The sequence below is a fragment of the Chrysochloris asiatica genome, unplaced genomic scaffold (assembly GCF_000296735.1).
Source record: "Chrysochloris asiatica unplaced genomic scaffold, ChrAsi1.0 scaffold00064, whole genome shotgun sequence".
Taxonomy (NCBI): domain Eukaryota; kingdom Metazoa; phylum Chordata; class Mammalia; order Afrosoricida; family Chrysochloridae; genus Chrysochloris; species Chrysochloris asiatica.
Window position 1 is genome coordinate 6436885 of NW_006408582.1, and position 14447 is coordinate 6451331.

The following is a 14447-nucleotide window of genomic DNA, read 5'->3' on the forward strand; positions in this document are numbered from 1 at the left end:
ACTTCAGACATATTGTCAGGAGGGACCAGTCACTGGAGAAGGATATCATGTTTGGTAAGGTGGAGGGTCAGAGAAAAAGAGGAAGACCCTCCAATGAGATGGATTAGCCAAGTGGCAGCATTGATGGACTCAAGCGTGGCAACAGTAGTGAGGTTGGCCCAGGATCCGGCAGTATTTCGTTCTGCTGTGTATTAAGTCGCTGTGGGTTGGTACCGACTCAATAGCACCTAACAACAACAACATATTCGGGCTAAGGGAGAAGAAATGGTCATGTATATTTGCTGTCAATACAGGATGTCCTGACAAACAAAATCCTGGCTTCCATCATTTTATGCAGTCAGCTTTTTGTAAGTGATGGTGAGACCAGTGAATACCAAGGGCATCAGCACATTGTCTGACTACTTTTACTATGAGGTAAATCCCATGGTCAGAAGTAATGTTGTATGAGCTATAATGATGGTTTGTAAGGAATTTAGTAAATCCAAAAAATGTACTGGTGGGAGCATATTGGGAGGAACAGCAACATGAATTTTTGCATTCCACTGAGGACAGACAAACTTACCACTTGCATAATCATGTGAGTCTAATGTAATTACATGTGGTCAATTGGACAATTAGAAATAGTAGTAGCCTGACCAGCTTTAAGGAGCGGGGTACATGCTGTTGAGCTCACCCAGTCTTGATCCTGTTGCCATGGCTTCTTTGTCCATGAGATTGTTAAGCAGGAAACTGGGTACTGGAGAAGGTGGTTCTTGACAGGATGCAATTGTTTTTTTGCCTATACTTGTTTAGAGCCTAACTAGCAATTGGAGTTTTTTGTGAGCATCTACAAGGAACACAGATGTTTTCATATTTTACACCCTTTAGAAAGGTTTATCCACACACCTTCCCCAAATCTTCTTGTCTCCAATCTTTAAAATATGTTCTTTCCAAATCCCCTACTATCCATCCATAACATCAACATTTAACCAAATGACCATGAATTTTTTTAAGTCCTTACCTCTGGCCACCTTTCCTGTGAGGTCAAATGGAAAACAGATTTCCTTCCTCACTGTTCCTATAGGACCATCCCCAATAAGGGTTGGATCATTTGGTGGTTTACACCCAGCTGGTGTCACTTTATTGTGGAAAGTTTGCAGGATTGGATTTATTTCTGCTCAGTCAACTGGTTATGGATGTTCCTATGAAGTTATGAGTGTGGATTGGGAGAGGGGTATCCGTGGAACAGGGTCAAGCATTCTGTGAGTATTAGCCATCTGTATTCAGGGTTTCAATAAGTTGCTTGGTACTAGTTTCCTGGGACTGTGCTGAGGACACCTAATTTTATGGCAAATTTCAGTAGTTCAGATAATGCCTTCTTCCAAGTACTTCAGCTATCATGGTCTCCTTGTGTCCCCTAGTCTATTCCTCAAAAGGAAAATTGCTATGTACTAAAAAGGGAATACAATTTGATCCAATACTTTGGGACGTCTCCTTGGGCTCATATGGTTGGCACAGAGCATCTGGCGCAGACACTTGAAGCACTGCTGGGTCCATGACAACATGAGATAGGCTAATGGCATTGCTGCTTCCATCACAGTGTGGACAGTGGCTCCCCTCAGCAGGCTGGTGGAGCTGTAGTATTAGAGTAGGTAGCAAGAAAAATTCAGGATATTAGATTGTGATAGTTGGCATGTAGATTTCAACAAAGTCCTACAATAGAGGGAAGAACTTAGACAAGAAGCAGAGAAAAGAAAATATGCCTTTTAATGAGAGGTATTCTTTTCTTGAAGTCTTCAACCTAAGTTAACAAAACGTTCTGAAATTTGCAACCTTGGGAGGTTGGAAAAGTCAATTGCTGTAGGGTAAGCTAAAGCTGCTACCAGCAGCAAACCTAGTAGTTAGTGGAAAGACTAAAAGTTTTTTATCCCAAAAGAAGTTTTCTCATTTTTCTCCAGTAGCGTATTCCAGACTATATTGCTTTCTGTAATAAATGACTATATTTTCCAATCTCAGGTGTGGACTGAGGACTTATTATTTTGACAATGAGATATGAGAATTTCTGGGAAGGGATTGTTTTAAAGGGATTGTTTCATCCCTTGTTTCAACTATGCTTAGATGTGATGACTGGAGCTCCCTAGTCATTTTGGGTCATGAGGTGATGCTGGGTTTAAAAGCCAAGTAGAGTAGAGAGTAGAATGCTGGGCATCTGGATGCCTAATGAACAGAGTAGAGCTACTTTGGGCTGGCTTGTTTTATATGGCCGGACACTCGGTGTACCCAGTGTAGTAACTCATGGTGTCAACCCACTTTCCACCTAACCTTGCCACCATGGACTTTCTCCCATACCAGACCATATAGAATCCTTAGTAATGTTGATTATCAGTTTTAATCATAGAATAATATGTAATCAATATAGTTGCAAATTGCTTAAATGTAATGCTTCTTATATTTCTTATATTATGTGAATGCTAACAAAACTGTTTCATATCATCTTTCTGCTTTGAATTACATTATTAGTTATATTATTAGTAACAGATCAGAAGTCTTTTAAATTTTTTTCCTCCTTTTTCTTTAATTATGACTTCATTCTTAAAAACATTATTGATGTAGGTTCACAAATATGAATTAGCTCAACACTGTGGCTAAAACACCAGAAAACTTGATAGAATCAGTGATTATAAAAACACTGCCAGCAACAAAAACAACAGCATGTGCTTGTAGCTCATGCAGATGAAAACATGGAGCATAATTGCAATTGAGCAGTAATAACACCTCTGATGGCAACACCTTGTTGTTGTTGTTGGGTGTCATCGAGTGGGTACCGACTCATAGTGACTCTATACATTACAGAATGAAACACTGCCTGGTCCTGGGCCAACCTCACAATCGTTGCTACGTTTGAGCCCATTGCTGCTGCCCCTGTGCCAACCCATCTTGTTGGGGGTCTTCCTCTTTTTCTCTGGTCCTCCACTTTACCAAACATGATATCCTTCTCCAATGACTGGTTCCTCCTGATAATAGGTCCAAAGTATAGTAAAAGAAGTCTGGGCCACCCTGGCTTCCAAGCAGCACTGTGGCTGTACTTCTTCCAACACGGATCTATTTGCTCTTTTGGCAGCCCACGGCACTTTCAATATTCTCCCCCAACACCATAACTCAAAACATCAATTCTTCTATGGTCTTCCTTATTAACTGTCCAACTTTCACATACCTATGAGGTTATTGAAAATACTATGGATCAGACACACTGTAGTCCTCAAAGTGACATCTTTGCTCTTCAACACTTTAAAGAAAGAGGTCTTGTGCAGCAGATTTATCTAATGCAATGCATTGTTTGATTTCTTGACTGTTGCTTCCATGAATGTTTATGATTATCTTAGAAGATTTAAGGAAACACCTTAGAAGGTTTAAAAAATAAATAAGCATAGAATTTTAGCCTTGGAGGTATATTGGTACATGTAAATTGGGGTTTCAAAAATGTTTTGCTGTTATTAGTAACTGCAGGGATATTTTTGTAAAAAATCATCAAGTCCTGCTGAAACAGTGCACAATCATTTTCTAGACCATCATTTTGGTGTCACCACCTTTGGCAGTCTCAGCTGGTGCAGTCCACACACCCCTGTACTCCATTAGTGAAGTCACTGTGTGGGAGGAAATTTGATGATCTTTTTCAAGTCATTGTTAATTTGCTCTCAGTTATTAGCAGCTGTACCCATTTCCTCATTAACACAGAGCCCCATGTTCCAGTCATCATTAGTCAGAGGCTATGCAAAGACAGTGCTTCTCAAGCTTCAGCATGGGTCAGAATCTCCTGGAGCACCTAGTAAAACACAAATTGCTGATTCAGTCACCTAGGGTTCTAATTCGGTAGATCTGGGATGGGCCCTAAGAATGTGTACTTCTAGCAAATTCTTAGGTGATGCTGACACTTCTGGTCTTTGTTGTTGTTGGGTACTACCAAGACAGTTCGAACCCATAATGACTCTGTGAACAACAACAAAACACTGCTTGGTCTTAAGTCATCCTCACAGTCATTGCTATGCTTGAGCTCATTGTTGCAGCCACTGGGTCAATCCACCTCATTGGGGCTCTTCTTCTTTTTCACTGACTCTCTACTTTAACAGGCATAATGTCCTTTTCCAGGGCTGGTGACTCCTGGTTGCATGCCTACAGAACATGAGACAAAATCTTGTCATCCTTGCTTCTAAGAAGCATTCTGTTTGCACCTCCAAGAAAAAATGTGTCTGTTCTCCCTGGTATATACCAATACCAGTTCCTGGTATATTCAATATTCTTGGTCATCACTAAATTTAAAGGCATCAATTCTTCTTTGGTCTTTATTATTAATTGTCCAGCTTTCACATGCATATGAGGCAATTGAAAATGGCACCACTTAGATCAGCACATTTTAATCCTCAAAGTGACATATTTGTTTTTAAGACTTTAAAGAGCCATTTTTTTCCATACAAGCAAAGATTTATTATAGGAAAGAAGCTTGAAGTGTAAATCTTAATACAATGCTTAATTTCCATATGCCCAAAGGCTTTTCTGGGGTTTAAGAACTTGGGGAGGGAAAAGGCATTGTGTTTATTCATAGGGATAGACAATGATTTCTGAAAAATGGTCCATTTTATTGGAACTGTACATGCAGCATTCTTCAAGATGGATTCCACCACAAAGGCATCTGGTAGGAGCAGACTGAACTTATTCTGGAATGTTGAGCATGTGTGGTTCTTTGAGATCCTGGTTTAGACCCCTCCAAGGACTGGCATGCTCCTCTGCCCGAGTAGAAGTTTTGTCCTTTAAGGTTTTGCCTAGTCCAAGCTATAAAATATCTCACAAGGAAGTAAAAATACAGCATTTTTATGGGTGGTCTTCCTTAACAGCATGTCCCAGGTTATTGCTGCTCAGCTATGCACCCTGACCATGTTTTTCACATCTTTACAATTGCTGAAGCAAAGAGGAGTGTAGACTTCAACATTCCTCAGGATTTTGGTCACAAGATTTGAATCAACAAGTGGCTCATGTTTAATACTAATTTCTGGGCCTCTTTCCCCTCTATCTTCATATTACATTCAAGTAAAATTTTGTTAATGACAACTCAAAATTGACTGTTGCTGTATATCCCCAAGGAACTACCAGAAATTCTACATGGATTCAGAAAAGAATGTGAAATGAAGGTTATTTTTATTGCTGATATCACATGGATCTTGGCTAAATACAGAGAATATCAGAAAGATGTTTAACTTTTTTAAAAGTTTTTATTATGAATTGAGTGAAAATTTATAGGGCAGATCATCAGTTTTACACTCAACAAATCATTCACCTTGTTTCAGTAAAATGATTATAGTCCCTTCCACATACGATCAATTAACAGTATTTCTCTATTCATTTCATCTCTTTTTTTAAAAAAAACACTCAGGCATATATAATAGTTTACACCACCAAAGGGCACATTCTGCAAGTCTGCCTCCCGGCTGCCAGCTCTCAGTCCCTCTCTTCCCATGAATCTAGAGTCCTCAGTAAAGAGGCATTTTGCAGCAGATTTGCCCAATGTAATGCACTGTTGTTTAAAAATTTTTTTAATTTAAAAGGCACATTAAATAGGGTTATAGATTTAGCAAATAAAGTACAGAATGCCCTGTTAAATTGAATTTCTAGAAACAATAAATAGTTTTTTAGTATAAGTCACAAATATCACATGGGCATGTTGGTGTTGGTGTTAGGTGCCGTCAAGTTGGTTCCGACTCATAGCAACCTTATGCATAACAGAACAAAAGATTGTCTGTCCTATGCCAACCTCACATTCACTGCTATGCTTGAGCCCATTGCACATCTCACTGGGGGCCTTCCTCTATTTCTCTCACTCTCCAATCCTCTTGGGACCAGTCCCTCTTGGTAATATGTCAGAAGCACGAAAGATGGAGTCTGCTCATCTTGGCTTCTAAGAAGCATTCTGGTTGTACTTCTTCCAACACAGTTTTGTTTGTTCTTTTGGCAGTGGATGGTACTTCTAATATTCTCTTTCAACACCATAACTCAAATGCATCAATTCTTCTATGATTTTCTTTATTCATTATCCAACTTTCACATGCATATGAGTTATTGAAAATATCATGACTTGAGTCAGGAACACCTTAGTCCTCAAAGTGACATCTCTGCTTCTGAAAACTTTGGCCATGTGATGCTGTGGGTTAATGTGCTAGACTGCAAAGTCGGTTTGTGCCACAAGTTCAGTGGTTCGAGCTCATGTTGTTTAATTTCTTGTCAGCTGCTTCCATGTGCATTTTATTGATTGTGGATCCAAGAAAAATGAAATTGTCAGTTTTTTTCTCCATTCATCATGTGTTGCTTATTGGTCCAGTTGTAAAGAGTTTAGTTTCCCTTGTGTTGATGTATAATCCATACTTAAATCTTCACTGCTCTTCTTGTTGTTAAGTGCCATCAAGTTGGTTCCAGCTCATAGTAACCCTGTCTGTGTAGGGTTTCCAAAGAGTAGCTGGGGAACTTGCACTGCTGCTCTACTGGTTCAAAGCAACTTTGCAGTCCAGTGCATTAGCCAACAGTGCCACACCAGCAGCACACCAAATCTTTGATATCCCTCCTTAATTATTTAATTATCATAATCATCTAGTAAGGAGCTCTGGTAGCATAGTGGCTACGAATGGGACTGTGAACCTCACGGTGAGCAGTTCGAAACTACCAGCTGTTCCGTGGGAGAAAGATGAGGCTTTCTGCTCCCGTAAAGATTTATAGCCTTGGAAATCCTGTACAGGGTCGCAATGAATCAGAACCGACTCCACGGCACATCACAACAACAACAACAATCATCTAGTGCTGCTATAACAGAAATACCACAAGTGGATGATATTCAGAGTTCAGGAGGCTTTGAAGTCCAAATTCAGCTATAGGGGACGGCTTTTCCTCTTTGTTAGATCTCTTTCTTGTTTCCTTTCAACATCTGTGGGTCCATTGGTATGTGGAGATTTCCTTGTGTCTTGATCTTTCCCTTGGTCTATGAGTTTCTCAGCTCAGGGACTTTAAGTCCAAAAGACACACTTCAATCCTGGTTCTTCTCTTGACAATTATGAGATTCCCCGCTTTCTACTCACATCTTTCTCCTTCTATCTTTTGCAAGATACAGTGATACAGGCTACTTCCTGGGGAAATTCTCCTTACATTGGATTAGGCTGTGATCTGAGTAAGGGTGTTGCATTCCGTTCCAACCCCCTTATAACTGATTGGCTGATCATGTTAGATCACGCCTTGGAGGATGATTACATCATTACATTACTGCCAAATTACATCATTACATAACCGCCAAACCGCTGAGACTCATAGCCCAGCCAAGTTGACACATATTTTGGGGGGACACAATTTAATCCATGACATTCCATCCTTTGGCTTCCTAAAATTCATATCCTTGCTACATGAAAAACACCTTTACCCCATTATATCATGACAAAAGTCTTAAATCAACTCCAAGTCCAAAATTATCCTGGGGCAAAATTCCTCTTCATCTGTGAATCTAGAATGCAAATAATCTGCTTCTAAAGTACAATGGTGGAACAGGCACAAAGTGGACATTTCTACTACAAATGGAAGAGATTTGGAGGGAAAGAAGGAATAACAAGCAACAAGCAAATAAAAACCCCATCAGGACAATTTATTTTCGTTCTCAAGTCTTGAAAATAATCCCTTGTTTCCTGAGACCATCTATGCCAGCAATGGCATTTCTCTCTAAATTTTGGATGTTGGCAATGCTTCTAGACTCTGGGTGCAGGCTCTCTGGTCCTGGGCTATGCAGTACTCTTGTTCTGTTCAAATTGGTCTATATACAGGTTCTCATGAACACAGTTAAGTGTTCTGGTATTTCCATTCTTTGCAATGTTATCCAAAATTTGTTATGATCCACACAGTATAATATCTTTGCATAGTCAGTGACACACAGGTAAACATCTTTCTGGTATTCTTTGCTTTCAGCCAAGATCTGTCTAACATCCCTCTAATAGCCATTTAATAGCCTTCATTCTATATCTGCTTCTAATTTGACTTGAATTTCTGGCCATTCCCTGTTGATGTACTGCTGCTGTTTCTGAATTATCTTGAGCAAAATTTTACTTACATGTGATATTAATGATATTGTTTGATAATTTCTGCATCCTATTTGATCACCTGTCTTTGGAATGGATACAAATATGGATCTTTTCCAGTCATTTGATAAGGTAGCTCTCTTCCAAATTTGTTGGCATAGATTAGTGAGAGCAAATTTGTTGGCATAGATTAGTTTGTTGAAACATCTAAATTGGTATTCCATCTATTTATGGAGGGTTCCCCCTCCCCCCCAGTGCCTCAGTGCAGCTTGGATGTCTTCCTTTAACACCATTGGTTCTTGATCATATGCTAGCTACTGAAATGATCGAACAACAACTGATTCTTTTTGGTACAGTGACTATGTGTTTTCCTTCCATCTTCTTTTCATGCTTCATGTGTTATACAATATTTAGCCCATTGTTGTTAGGTGCCATTGAGTTGATACGGACTCACAGTGACCTTATGCACAACAGAACTAAACATTTCTGGGTCCTGCAACAACCTCACAATCGTTGCTACACTTGAGCCCATTGCTGCTGCCATTGTGCCAATCCATCTCATTGGGGGTCTTCCTCTTTTTCACTGACCCTCTACTTTACCAAGCATGATGTCCTTCTCCAGGGACTGGTCCCTCCTAATAATAGGTCCAAAGTATGAAAGATAAAGTCTGGCTATCTTGGCTTCTGCAGACCATTCTAACACAGATTTGTTCGTTCTTCTGGCAGTCATTGGTACTTTTAATATTCTCCTCCAACACCATAACTCAAATGCATCAATTCTTCTATGTTTTTCTTTATTCATTGTACAACTTACACATGCATATGAGGGTATTGAAAATACCATGGCTTGTGTCAGGCACACCTTAGTCCTCAAACTGATATATCAAACTGATATATTTTTAAAGAGGTCTTGTGCAGCAGGTTTGCCTAATACAGCAAGCATATTGCTTAATTTTTTGACTGCTGCTTTCATGAGTGTTGATAGTTGATCTGAGCAAAATGTCTTTGAAAACATCAATCTTTTCTCCTTAGCTTGATGTTATTTATTGGTTCAGTCATGAGGCCTTTTGTTTTCTTTACATTGAGGTACAAATGAATACTGAAGGCTGTGGTCTTTGATCTTCATCAGTAAGTATTGCAAGTCCTCTACACTTTCAGCAAGAAAAGTTGTATCATCTGCATATCACTGGTTGCTAGTCTTTCTCTAATCCTGATGCCAGGTTCTTCATATAATCAATTTCTTGAATTATTTGCTCAGCATACAGATTGAATAAGCATGGTGCACACTTTTCCTGATTTTAAGCCTTTCAGTGTTCCCGTGTTCTGTTTGAATAACTGCCTCTTGGGCTATGTAAAGGTTCCTCATGAGCACAATTAAGTGTTCTGAATGCTTATTCTCCGTAATGTGGTCCATAGCTTGTCAAAATCCACACAATTGAAAGCCAGTAAAGCACAGGTAAATATCTTCCTGATATCCTCTGCTTTCAGCCAAGATCCACCTGATATCAGCAATGATTTCCCTCGTTCCACATCCTCATTAGAATCCAGTTTGAACGTCTGGTAATTCTCTGTCAATCTACAGGTGTAGCTGTCTTTGAATTATCTTTAGCAAAATTTTACTTGCATGTGATGTTAATGATATTGTCCAATGATTTCTGCATTCTACTGGGTCATATCCAATCAATTTGCCAGATAGCTGTCTTCCAAATTTCTTGGCATAGATGAGTGAGTGCTACCAGTGCTGCATCAGTTTGATGAAATATTTCAATTTATATTCCATCAATTCCTTGCGCCTTGTTTTTTGCCAGTGTCTTCAGTGCACCTTGGAATTCTATTTTCAATATCATTGACCCTTGGTTATATGTAACCTGTTGAAATAGTTGAACATTGACCTTTTGTTTGTTTATTTGTTACAGTGACTGTATATTCCTTCCATCTTTTTTTTTTTTTGATGCTTTCTGTATCATTCAATATTTTCCCCGTATAATCCTTGAATATTGCAAGTTGAGGCCTGATTTTTTTTTTTAGTTCTCTCAGCCTGAGACATGCTGAACGTGATTTACGTTTTGGTTTTCTAACACCAGATCTTTGCACATTTCATTTTAATATTTGACTTCTTTTCTTGAGCTTCTCTTCAAATTTTCTATTCAGCTCTATTACCTCCTCATTTCTTCCACTTTCTTTAGCAACTTTATCCTGGAAAGAAAGTTTCAGAGTCTCTTCTGACATCCATTTTGATCTTTTCCTTCTTTTTTGTCTTTTTAATGACATTTTGCTTTTTTCCTGTATCACGTTCTTGATGTCATCCCACAACTCTTCTGGTCTTTGGTCGTTTGTGTATAATTCATCATATCTGTTCTTCGGATATCTCTAAAATTAGGTTGAATATGTTTAAAGTAATATTTTTACTTTTGTGGACTTGTTTACATTTCCTTCAGCTTAAGCCTGAACTTTCTTATGAGCAATTGATGGTTTATTCCACAGTTTGCCCCTGGCCTTGTTTTTACTGATGATATGGAGTTTTCCAACTGTATCTTTCCACGGATATAGTCAATTTGATTTCTGTGTTTCCATCTAATGAGGTCCATGTGTAATGTTGTCTTTTATGTTGTTTAAAAAAGGTATTAGTAATGAGCAAGTCATTGGTCTTGCAAAATTCTGTCATGTGATCTCCAGCATCGTTTCTATCACAAAGGCCGTATTTTCCAGCTACTTATCCATCCTCATTTTTTCCAACCTTTGCATTTCAATCACCAGTAATTACCATTACATCTTGATTGCTTGTTTGATCAATTTCAGACTGAAGATGTTGCTAGAATTCTTCAACTTAATCACCACTGGTTTTAGTGATGATAAAATTGAACAATAGTTGTAGTAATTGGTCTTCTTTGAATGGGTGTGGATATTATTCTATCACAGACCATTTTGAATCTGACAGTCACAGACACCGTTGTACTTCAAGATACATCTTGAAATGTTCTTTTCAATGATGAATGTGACACCATTCCTCTTTAATTTGTCTTTTCCAGCATGGTAAACCATGTGACTGTTATTCAAAATGGCCAACACCAGTCCATTTCAGCTCACTTGTTGTTCTTAGGTGCCATCGAGTCAGTACCGGCTCATGGTGACTCTATGTACAACAGAACGAAACACTTACGGTCCTGGGCCAACCTCACAATTGTTGCCACGCTTGAGCCCATTGATGGCTGCCACTTTGCCAATGAATGTTGCTGGGGATCGTCTTCTTTTTCTTTGACCTTCCTCCTTACCAAACACAATATCCTTCTCCAGTGACTGGTCCCTCCTGATAATATGTCCAAAGAATGAGAGATGAAGTTTGGCCATCCTGGCCTCCAAGAAACACTCTGGCTGCACTTCTTCCAACACAGATCTGTTGATTCTTTTGGCAGCCCATGGCACTTTCAATATTCTCCTCCAACACCATAACTCAAAAGCATCAATTCTTCTATAGTCTTCCTTATGCACTGTCCAGCTTTCACATGCATATAAGGTAATTGAAAATACCATGGCTTGGGTCAGGTGCACCTCAGTCCTCAAGCTGACATCTTTGCTCTTAAACACTTTAAAAAGATCTTGTACAGCAGATTTGCCTAATGCAATACGTCATTTGATTTCTTGACTGCTGCTTCCATGAGTATTGATAGTTGATCCAAGAAGAATGAAGTCCTTGACAAGTTCAATCTTTTCTCTGTTGATAAGAATATTGTTTATTGGTCTTGTGGTAAGTATTTTTGTTTTCTTTACTTTGAGATGCAATCCATACTGAAGGCTGTGCTCTTTGATCTTCATTAGAAATATTTTAAATCTTCTTCACTTTTAGAAAGCAAGGTTGTATCATCTGCATATCACAGGTTGTTAATGAGACTTCCTCCAATCTTGATGCCACATTTTTTTTCATATAACCCAGCTTCTCAGATTATTTGTTCAGCATACAGGTTGAATAAGTATGGTGAAAGAATACAACCCTGCTGCACACCTTTCTTAATTTTAAACTATTCAGTGTTCCCATGTTCTGTTCGAACAACTGCCTCTTGGTCCACGTACAGATTCCTCACGAGCACAATTAAGTGTTCCGGAATACTCATACTTCGCAATGTTGTCCATAGCTTGTCATGATCCACACAATTGAATGCCTTTACATAGTCAATAAAGCACAAGAATTTCTGGTATTTTCTGCTTTCAGCCAAGGTCCATTGTACATCAACAATGATATGCCTCATTCCACGGACTCTTCTGAATCCAGCTTGAACCTTTGGAAGTTCTCTGTCAATGTATGCTTACAGCCGTTTCCATATTATCTTTAGTAAAACTTTACTTGCATAGGATATCAAAGATATTGTCTGGTGATTTCCATATTCCATTGGGTCCCTCTCTTTGGAATGGGCACAAATATGGATCTCTTCCAATCAGTTGGACAGATGGTTGTCTTCCAAATTTTTTGTCATAGATGAATGAGTGCCTCCAGTGCTGCTTCACTTTCTTGAAAGATTTCAATTTTCATTCCATCAGTTCCTTCTTTGCCAATTCCTTCAATGCACCTTGGGCTTCCTCCTTAAGTATCATTGGCTTTTCATCATATGCCATCTCTCGAAATGGTTACGCATCAACCATTTCCTTTTGGTACAGTGAATCTGTGTATTCTTTCCATCTTCTTTTGATGTTTTCTGCATCATTCAATAATTTGCCCAGAAACTTCTTCAATCACCAAAGTCAAGGCCTGATTTTTTTCTTCATTTCCCCCAACTTGAGAAATGCTGAACTTGTTCTTCCCTTTTGGTTTCCTGACTCCAGATCTTTGCACATTTTGTTGTAATATTTGACTTTGTCTTCTTGAGCTGACATTTGAAATTTTCTGTTCAGCTCTTGTACCTCCTCATTTCTTCCATTTGCTTTAGCATCTCTATGCTGGAGAGCAAGTTTCAGTGTGTCTTCTGACAGCCATTTTGACCTTTTCCTTGTTTCTTGTCTTCTTAATGACTTTTTGCTTTCTTCATGTATGATGTTCTTGATGTCATCCCACATTTGGTCTTGGGTCTTTAGTGTTTAATGTATCAAATCTGTTCTTCAGATGATCTCTAAATTCAGGTGGGATATATTCAAGGTCATATTTTGGCTCTTTTGGACTTGTTTTCATTTTCTTCAGCTTCAGTTTGAATTTTCATATGAGCAATTGATAATCTGTTCCACAGTCTGCCCATAGCCTTGTTTTGACTGACTATATGGAGCCTTTCCATAGTCTCTTTCTGCACATGTAGTCAATTTGATTTCTGGGTATTCCATCTGGTGAGGTACATGTGTATAATCGTCTCTTATGCTGTCAAAGTATAAGAGATATTTGAAATGAACAAATCATTGAATTTGCAGAATTCTATCATGTGATCTCCAGCATAATTTTTATCACCAAGGTCATAATTTTCCAGCCACTGATCCTTCCTCTATATTCCCAACCTTTGCATTCCAATCATCAGTAATGATCAATACATCAGCTCACTAGTGCCTAGGATATTGATGTTTATGCATTCAATTTCATATTTGACAACTTCCAATTTTCCTAGATTCATACTTCATACACTCTGTTCTGATTGTTTGTTAATGGATATTTACAGCTATTTCTCTTCAATCTGAGTTGTGCCCCCTCAGCAAATGAAGGTTCTGAACACATTACTCCATTTGGATCATCACAGTTATCTCTAGTTTGAGGAGGCAGGTTTTCCTAGTTTTATTCTGAGTGCCTTCCAACCTGAGGGGCTCATCTTCTGTTACTATATCTGACAATATTCTGGTGCTCTTCATCATGTTTCTATATTGAATATTCTGGTGCTGACAGTTTTCTTCTGTTATTCCTAAGGTTTTTAGTGATTGACTATTCGGCAGTTGTCTGTCTCTCCTTCATCCTTGTCTGTCTTTGTCTTGAAACTCATCTGAAAACTGTCCACCATGGGTGACCCTGCTGGTATTTAAAATACCAGTGGCATAGCTTCCAGAACCACAACAATATGCAAGCCACCATAATTCAACAAACTGAGAGAGGAGTGGTGGATTTTGCCCATAGAACGCTTCAATATTGCAAATTGAGGATTGATTTTTTTCTTCACTTCTTTCAGCTACAGAAATGCTGAGTGTGTTCTTCTTTTTTGATTTTATAAGGTCTTTGCACCTTTCTCATAATACTTTACTGTTTTCTGGAGTCGTCTTTGAAAGTTTCTGTTCAGTTCTTGTACTTTATCATTTTTTCCATTCACTTTAGCTACTCTGCATTCAAGAGCAAGTTTTAAGTCTCATCTAACATCCATTTGTTCTTTTTTTCTTTCCTGTCTTCTTTTTAATGACTTTTTATTTTCTTCATGT